This window comes from Oncorhynchus masou, unplaced genomic scaffold (assembly GCF_036934945.1).
Source record: "Oncorhynchus masou masou isolate Uvic2021 unplaced genomic scaffold, UVic_Omas_1.1 unplaced_scaffold_3354, whole genome shotgun sequence".
Taxonomy (NCBI): domain Eukaryota; kingdom Metazoa; phylum Chordata; class Actinopteri; order Salmoniformes; family Salmonidae; genus Oncorhynchus; species Oncorhynchus masou.
In genome coordinates, this window is record NW_027009767.1 from 16,856 (window position 1) to 26,424 (window position 9,569).

Consider the following 9,569-nt stretch of genomic DNA (forward strand, 5'->3'; position numbering starts at 1 on the left):
TCTTATCTGTATATTTTTTAACTGCACTGTCGGTTAGGGGCTCGAAAGTACGCATTTCACTGAAAGGTCTACTGTTGTATTTGGCGAGGTGACTAATAAAATTTGATTTGATTAATTTTGAGTTACAACGTGTGTTAATTGGTGGTGTCCCATCATTTCATGCTGTTGGCCTGAAGTAGGACTAAATAGATGTAAATAGGGGGGAGTATGGTATTTATTATATATTTTTGTGAGTGTAGTGTTAGATGGTAGGGTATTTGTTGTATTTTTGTTGGTGTGGTTGTTGATTTTTTTTAATAAGCAAAGTATAAGAGCGTTATACTCAGTCTAGTAGGTGGCGGTAATGCAACATGTATTGGATGCCTGCCGTTAAATCTTATCGAAGAAGAAGGTCGATTTCACTGACACGTCCGCTTGGAAAAATAAATAGAGCGAACGAGGCTCCTTCCAGTTCACAACTTTGGGAAGACGCATGAAGATCTTCTTGCTTCAACAGTGATTGAACGGAACTCTTCTGCCCGCCTCGCGCAATATACCATTCCGGATTGATAACGTAATAGTTACTTGAACTGTTTTAGTAAAATAATCTAAGAATCTCTATATTTGTACAGTTCATTTTGATATAAAATGAAAATGGAGTCTCAGGTCCGGCAGAACTATCACCACGATTGCGAAGTTGCAATCAACCGGATAATCAACATGGAGATGTTTGCCTCTTATACTTACACTTCAATGGTAAGGAGACTGTAATTGGCTACCAAGAGGAACAGTTTGTTGCTTTACCTAGTATTATTATGCCTGAGCCTAAATACCTTTTCTGTACGCCTAGGCAACAGCTTTGAGGTAGACGTATCATTCAAATAAAGCTCATAAATATATCCTTGGACAGAGCGTATCTCATTGACAGGTTAATTGGTAGGTTACCAAGTAGGCTAATGGTTTTCCGGATCATATTGCTGTGTCAATCATGCTTAGATCCCTCTAATAGAATGAGTCATATTTGACATGTGTTTCTAAACACACTTGTTTATCCACCCAGGCTTTCTATTTCTCCCGTGACGATGTGGCTCTGTCTGGCTTCGCGCATTTCTTCAAGGAGAACAGCGACGAGGAGCGGGAGCACGCGGACAAGCTACTCTCCTTCCAGAACAAGAGAGGTGGACGCATTTTACTCCAGGACATCAAGGTGAGCGCCTGAGCGTCGAGAAACACATTTTACATTGTATACTGATAGAAAAAAAGAACGTACATTTCTTCGTGGAGAAGTGGTTCTTGTCTCAGTTGAAACGGTTTTACCTGGAACCAGGTGGTTGATCTCTAATCTATGGCAAGAAGTCTAAAGAACTCTTTATAGTCAATCTAGGGACATTTTATCTAACACTGAACTTCAAGTTGTTTTGGATGAGTAGTCATTCATGTTAATACTGAGTTCATGTTAAGGCAGGCCTTGTGTGGCTGCCCTGGTATTAGAGCAAGGTGACCAGAGGAGTTAATGTCCTGACTGCTTAGGCCTGAACACACTGCCTCCTTTCCTTCATAACCACTGAACTGAAAGAGCACGAGGGGTGTAACTCCATCTACTCTATCCAAACTCTCCCAGTGTTAATATATGATCACTGGCCAATTTCAAGTCAAATTGTATTGGTCACGTGCACTGACTACAACAGGTGTAGACTTTACAGGTGTGGAGAATTAAAGAAATATTTGCTAAATGGAAATGTTAACAAAGAATATAAGGCTTTATTCAAGTACTGAGACCATGTGCAGGGGTACGAGGTAGAGATATAATGCAGTAGCTAAGGGTTAAAAGTAACTAGGCGATCAGGATATGTCACTGGTGTCAATATGCGTGTGGGCTTACAATGTGGCAAAAAAGTCAGCCACTAATTGTGCAAGTCCTCCCACTAAAAGATGAGCGGCCTGTAATTTTCATCATAGGTCCACTTCAACTATGACAGACAAAATGAGGAGAAAAAAATCCAGAAAATCACATTGTAGGATTGTTAATGAATTTATTTGCAAATTATGGTGGAAAATAAGGTTTTGGTCAATAAACAAAACCTTATCTCAATACTTTGTTATATACCCTTTGTTGGTTATGACAGAGGTCAAATGTTTTCTGTAAGTGTTCACAAGGTTTCACACTGTTGCTGGTATTTTGGCCCATTCCTCCATGCAGATCTCTCTAGAGCAGTGATGATTTGGGGCTGTTGCAGGGCAACACGGACTTTCAACTCCCTCTAAAGATTTTCTATGGGGTTGCGATCTGAGACTGGCTAGGCCACTTCAGGACCTTGAAATGCTTCTTACGAAGCCACTCCTTTGTTGCCCCGGCGGTGTGTTTGAGATCATTGCCATGCTGATAGACCCAGCCACGTTTCATCTTCAATGCCCTTGCTGATTGGAGGTTTTCACTCAATCTCACGATACATGGCCCCATTCTTTCCTTTACACGGATCAGTTGTCCTGATCTCTTTGCAGGAAAACAGCCCGGAAGCGTGTTTCCACCCCCATGCTTCACAGTAGGTATGATGATCTTTGGATGTAACTCAGCGTTCTTTGTCCTCTAAACACGCGAGTTGAGTTTTTACCAAGAAGTTCTATTTTGGTTTCATCTGACCATATGACATTCTCCCAATCTTCTTCTGGATCATCCAAATGCTCTCTAGCAAACTTCAGATGGGCCTGGACATGTACTGGCTTAAGCTGGGAGACACGTCTGGCACTGCAGGATTTGAGTCCCTGGCGGCGTAGTGTTACTGATGGTAGACTTTGTTACTTTGGTCCCAGCTCTCTGCAGGTCATTCACTATTTCCCCCTGTGTGGTTCTGGGATTTTTGCTCACAGTTCTTGTTATCGTTTTGACCCCACGGGGCAGATCTTGCGTGGAGCCCCAGATCGAGGGAGATTATCAGTGGTCTTGTATGTCTTCCATTTCCTAATAATTGCTCCCACAGTTGATTTCTTCAAACTTAGCTGCTTACCATTGCAGATTGTCTTCCCAGCCTGGTGCAGGTCTACAATTTTGTTTCTGGTGTCCTTTGACAGCTCTTTGGTCTTGGCCATAGTGGAGTTTGGAGTGTGACTGTTTGAGGTTGTGGACAGGTGCCATTAATACAGGTAACAAGTGGAGGACAGAGGAGCCTCTAAAAAGAAGTTACAGGTCTGTGAGAGCCAAACATCTTGCTTGTTTGTAGGTGACCAAATACTTATTTTCCACCATTTGCAAATAAAATCATTAATCCTACAATGTGATTTTCTGGATTTTTTTCTCTCATTTTGTCTCTCATGGCTGAAGTGTACCTGTGAAAATTACAGGCCTCGTTCTTTTGTGGGAGAACTTGCACAATTTGTGGCTGACTAAATACCTTTTTGCCCCACTGTGTGGAGGTATAGACTAGTGAGTGCAAAATAAGTGGTTAAACCCATCTACTCAGACCCCTGTTTGTCTCCCCAGAACAGCCTGCATTATTTTTGGGACATTCTACAAGGTGTCAAACATTCCACAGGGATGTTGGTCCATGCTAAAATCAGGCAGTTGCTGCAGGTATTACGGCGACGCCACATGCTGTCAACAGCCCGTTCCATCTCGTCCCAAAGATTCTATTGGTTTGAGGTCTGTGCAGTGAACTTAACTCTCGCTGTATACCATTTGTGTTCCATATACAGTGGGAGGTTTTCCTACTTACAAAGCATGTAGAGGTCTGTAATTTTTATCATAGATACACTTCAACTCTGAGGTGGAATCTAAAACACAAATCCAGAAAGCACATGATTTGTAAGTAATTTGCATTTTATTGCATGACATAAGTATTTGATCACCCACCAACCAGTAAGAATTCGGCTCACAGACCTGTTAGTTTCTTTAAGAAGCCCTCCTGTTCTCCACCCATTACCTGTATTAATGTCGTCTGCTGTAATAGCCCATCCGTGAGTAGGATCGCCGAGTTGTGTTCTGAGCTGGGGTTCTAGAAACTGTTGTTGCAAGCGCCATTCTCTATCGACTGAGCCACACCGGACCATGATGTGCTTAAACTCCCAGCTTATGTGGTTCATAATGACTGTTAAAATGACTAAATCTTGATCTTTCTGTATTTTCCTGTTTGTCAGAAATAAGTATAACTGACTTTTGATTATGTATAGAAACATCTGCTAGTAGTCCCTAACCCTCCTGTGTTCTCTCTGTCCTGTGTAGAAGCCAGAACGTGATGAGTGGGGCAATGGGCTGGAGGCCATGCAGTGTGCTCTGCAGCTGGAGAAGAATGTGAACCAGGCCCTGCTGGACCTGCACAAGATTGCTTCTGACAAGGTTGACCCCCATGTAAGTAATATCATCACATCGAATACAGGTACTGTCCCAGGAGATGATCAGGTTGTTGGCGCCTGCTAACTAATGACACATGATTGTGACCTGCCTCTTCACACAAACACACACAATAGTCCAGACTCATGAATGCCACTATACACAATGCAGCTCATGCAGGAGTTAGTCAGCTGCAAACACCTCATTATCTGCCCTTATGCCATTACCACCAGGCTCTTGTGTGTTACTGTATCTACAATGGTCTTTATGTCTGACCTGTGTTTTCCTCTTCAGCTGTGTCACTTCCTGAGACTCATTACCTGAATGAGCAGGTGGAGGCCATTAAGAAGCTTGGTGACCACATCACCAACCTCACCAAGATGGATGCTGTCAAAACAAGATGGCAGAGTACCTGTTTGACAAGCACACCCTGGGAGGCCAGAGCTAAACCACTTTCATCCCCAGGCTACAGCCTCCAGCCTCAGACCAGGACTCCTGACTTCTCTGATAGATCCTACTGGCTTTGCATTTATAGGGAGGGGAGTTAAACTGGTGCAGTGTAACACTGCTGTGACACTTTTGTTGACAACACTACTGTATTTGAGACAAGGCATCTTGTAAAACAATAAAGATCACTAAAGTTTGATGTCTTCTAAATGTTGACCTGTAGTAGAAGTTCATGAGGTTTTATAAAGGATGTTACCTCTCACCAGAGGGCACTATTACAAGGAATGTGACAGACACCATGTGAATTAAGGGGCCCAACTGTCAACTCGACCCATAAAAATGAAATGGGTTACTACAGTCAATGTAGACCTTCACTCTGCATCTCAAAAGGTTATTAGACAGCCTCGGAGGAAATCTGTATGCCGCATGGGGCTGTAGCGTATCCTAGTGGTCAGTGTTGGACTAGTAACTGAAAGGTTGGAAGATCAAATATCTGAGCTGACAAGCTACAAAGCTGTCTTCCGCCCCTGAACAAGGCAGTTAACCCACTGTTCCTAGGCCATCATTGAAAATAAGAATTTGTTCTTAACTGACTTTCCTAGTTAAATAAAGGTAAAATAAAAATTTCTAGTGATGAAGTTCCCCTCTCTTAACACATCTTGACTCAATTTGTTTCAGTTGTTAATGCCCAATAGTTCTCCTACCAGCAAATTAAGTGAAAAATCACAATAGTAATCCTAATGCCTCTCGTTCACCATAAAGGGCTTATTGGAGCTGTCATGGCTGCAAAGTTACCTGGTAATTTACCAAAATTACTGACGTGTTCTGAAAGACAGTCAAACTTTCGTAAATTATACTTTCACTGACAATATTTATACGTCCATATAATACATGGGTTTTAGTGGATGGGCTAGGGTGGTTGAAGGGGAAAATTGCATAATTAAATGTGTTTGCTCAACAATGGAATTTTCAATAATTCTGCCACTCATCCATTCTTTACACAACTGCCACCAACATTTACAACCATGAAATACTGACAAGGTACATTTGAGTACATTTAGTAAAATTAAAGGTAATGGTTTTCACTAAGTTGATGGCTTATTTAGGGTAATGTTTTTATTGTAAAGTTTATTTCACACGTGATAAAGCCACACGGAGTGCCTGAGATTTGTGATAATCTGAAGTACCCAAAAGGCCACTAAAGGCACCTGACTAAATGACATGTTCCTTGACATTTACAAACATTTGTGTTATGGATCCTTTTCCCTGCTGTCAAGGCAGCAGCTACTTTCCTGGGTTCCAGTGAAATAAAAGCAGTTCTATATATTAACGTTACATTACAAAACAGATTTCACCACACACTTGTTTGCCCTCAGACACTACTATACCACATATCTACAACACAAAATCCATGTGTGTGTCTATAGTGAATGTTGTGTTTTTATATATATATTTTACTGCTTGCTTGAGTTACTTGATGTGGAATAGTAGCCACGTCATGTTTCTATGTAGTACTGTGCACCTCCCATAGTCTGTTCTGGACCTAGGGGCTGTGAAGAGACCTGGTGGCATGTCTTGTGGGGTATGTATTGGTGTCTGAGTTGTGCTAGTAGTTTAAACTGACAGCTCGGTGCATTCAACATTTCAATACTTCTCACAAACACAAGTAGTGATTAGTAAATTCTCATCTACTTTGAGCCATGAGAGATTGACATGCATATTAATTGTTAGCTCTCCGTGTACATTTAAGGGTGAGCTGTGCTGCCCAGTTCTTGGCCAATTGTATTTTCCTAAGTCCCTCTTGTGGCACCTGACCACACGACTGGACAGTAGTCCAGGTTCACAAAACTAGGCCTGTAGGACCTACCTTGTTGATCGTTGTTAAGAAGGCAGAGCAGTGCTTTACTATGGACAGACCTTCTCCCCATCTTAGTTATTGTATCAATATGTTTTGACCATGACAGTTTACAATACAGGTAACTTCCAATAAATTTAGTCTCAACTTGTTACATTTCCACATTATTCATTATAATATTTGGTTGTGGTTTAGTGTTTTATCTAGGTCCCAAATACAATGCCTTTAGTTTTTGAAATTCATGTATTTCGGACTAACTTATTTCTTTCCGCCACCCTGAAACTGACTGCAGCTCTTAAGGTTTGCTGTGGTAGCTGATGTGTATAGTGTTGAGTCATCAGCATACAGAGACACACAGGCTTCACCTTAACGCCAGTGGCCAGTCATTAGTAAAGATAGAAACAGCAAGGGGCCTAGAAAGCTGCTCTGGGGAATGCCTGACTCGACTCAGATTATGTTGGAGAGATTCCATTAAAGAACACCTCTGTGTTCTGTTAGACAGGTAACTCTAGATTCACAATATAGCAGGGATGTAAAGCCATAACACTTACGCTTTTTCCAGCAGCAGATTATGATCAATAATGTCAAAAGCTGCAGAGATGTGTTTAAAAGTTTTTTTCTTAAATAATTTAACTAGGCAAGTCAATTACGAACAACTTCTTCTTTACAATGATGGCCGACACGGGGTCTGTTGTGGGTCACCCTATGCTATTAGTAACTGGAATAAGTCATTTCATAAATGTATCAAGTGCAGCATCTGGTTGGTCCTCATTACACAACACAGAACAGCAAATATTCTTTACATCTTCAACATCGGATTCACTACCTTATGACCCTAAGCTGTCATTTTTGACTGAGACTGTAAAAGCATGCTTTAAGCCATGTACATTTGTTGATTGCTAATCAAACAATCGTTTGCACTTAGTGGGACTATCTTTTGTTTTTCAACAGGGACAATGACCCAACACACCTCCAGGCTGTGTAAGGGCTATTTGACCAAGAAGGAGAGGATGAAGTGCTGCATCAGATGACCTGGCCTCCACAATCACCCAACTCAACCCAAAACGATAAAGCAACACCTCAAGACACAACGCCTCTCCCATATTTGACCTCTATAGTTTGTGTATGCATTGATATGTAAGCCATGTGTGTCTTTTTAAAAAAATGTATGTAGTTGTGTCCTTGAGCTGTTCTTTTCTATTGATGTTGTGTATTATGTTATGTTTCTTGTTTTGTGTGACCTTAGGAAGAGAAGCTGCTGCTTTTGCAACAGCAAATGGGGATCCTAATAAAATACCAAATTGAGATTGTTTGGGATGAGTTGACTGCAGATTGAAGGAAAGCAGCCAACAAGTGCTCAGCATATGTGGGAACTCCTTCAAGACTGTTGGAAAAGCATTCCAGGTGAAGCTGGTTGAGAGAATGACAAGAGTGTGCAAAGTTGTCATCAAGGCAAAGCGTGGCTACTATGAAGAATCTAAAATCTATTTTTAAATATATCACTTTTTGGTTACTGCATGATTCCATATGTATTATTTCATAGTTTTGATGTCTTCACTATTATTCCATAATGTGCTAAATAGTACAAAAATAGAAACACCATTGAATGAATAGGTGTGTCCAAACTTTGACTTGTACTGTATATGCTGCAATAGTCTATGTGTGGGGGGGACTGGTGTAATTCTCCTGTCTTATCTGTATGCTCTCTCCTCCTTCCCGCCCGGAGGACCTGAGCCCAACGCCCATGCCTCAGAATTACCTGGCCTGAAGACTCCACAGTCCACCTGGTTGTGCTGCTGCTCCAGTTTCTGCTGTTCTGCCTGCAGCTATGGAACCCTGACCTGTTCACCAGACATGTTACCTTATCCTGCTGTTTCGTTTCTCCTATGTCTCTATCGGCCTCTCAACCTCTGGAATGCTGGGCTATGAAAAGGCAACTGAGATTTACTCCTTAGGTGCTGACCTGTTGTGTCCTCCAATAACCACTGTGATTATTATTTGACCCGCTGGTCACCTATGAACGTTTGAACATCTTGAAGAACGATCTGGCCTTAATGGTCATATACAGTGCATTCAGAAAGTATTCAGACCCCTTGACCTTTTCCACATTTTGTTAAAGAAGTTAAAGCCTTATTCTAAAATAGATTAATAGTTTTTCCCTCATCAGTCTACACACAACACCCCATAATGACAAAGTAAAAACAGGTTTTAGACATTCTTGCTCATTTATAATGATTTTTTTCTTTTTTTATGGAAATATTACATTACATAAGTATTCAGACCCTTTACTCAGTACTTTGTTGAAGAACCTTGCAGTGATTACAGTCTTGAGTGTTCTTGGGTATGATGCTACAAGCTTGGCACACCTGTATTTGGGGAGTTTCTCCCATTCTTCTGTGCAGATCCTCTAAAGCTCTGTCAGGTTGGATGGGGAGCGTCGTCCTACAGAGCTATTTTCAGTTCTCCCCAGAGATGTTCGATCAGGTTCATGTCCGGCTGGGTCTGGCTGGGTCACTCAATGACATTCAGAGACTTACATTTACATTTAAGTCATTTAGCAGACGTCTTATCCAGAGTGACTTGTCTCAAGCCACTCCCAAAGGTCTTGGCTGTGTGCTTAGGGTCGCGGTCCTGTTGGAAGTTGTACCTTCGCCCAGTCTGAGGTCCTGAGTACCTTGAGAAGGCTCAAGGATCTCTCTGTACTTTCTCTGATCATCTTCCCCTCGATCCTCACTAGTCTCCCAGTCCCTGCACTGAAAAACATCACCACAGCATGATGCTGCATCACCATAATTCACCGTAGGGTTGATGCCGGGTTTCTCCAGATGTGACGTTTATTCAATCCAAAGAGTTCAGGCTTATTTCATTAGACCAGAGAATCTTTTTTCGTGGTTCTGAGAGTTTTTAGATGCATTTTGTCAAAATCTAATCGGGCTGTCATGTGACTTTTACGTGGAGTGTCTG

The 9,569-nt window shown here is 41.7% G+C and overlaps 1 pseudogene; it reads left to right on the forward strand.

The window, feature by feature from the left end:
• Positions 1–441: 441 nt before the first annotated feature.
• LOC135534401 (ferritin, middle subunit-like) lies at positions 442–4,842 on the forward strand (annotated as a pseudogene).
• Positions 4,843–9,569: the final 4,727 nt, after the last annotated feature.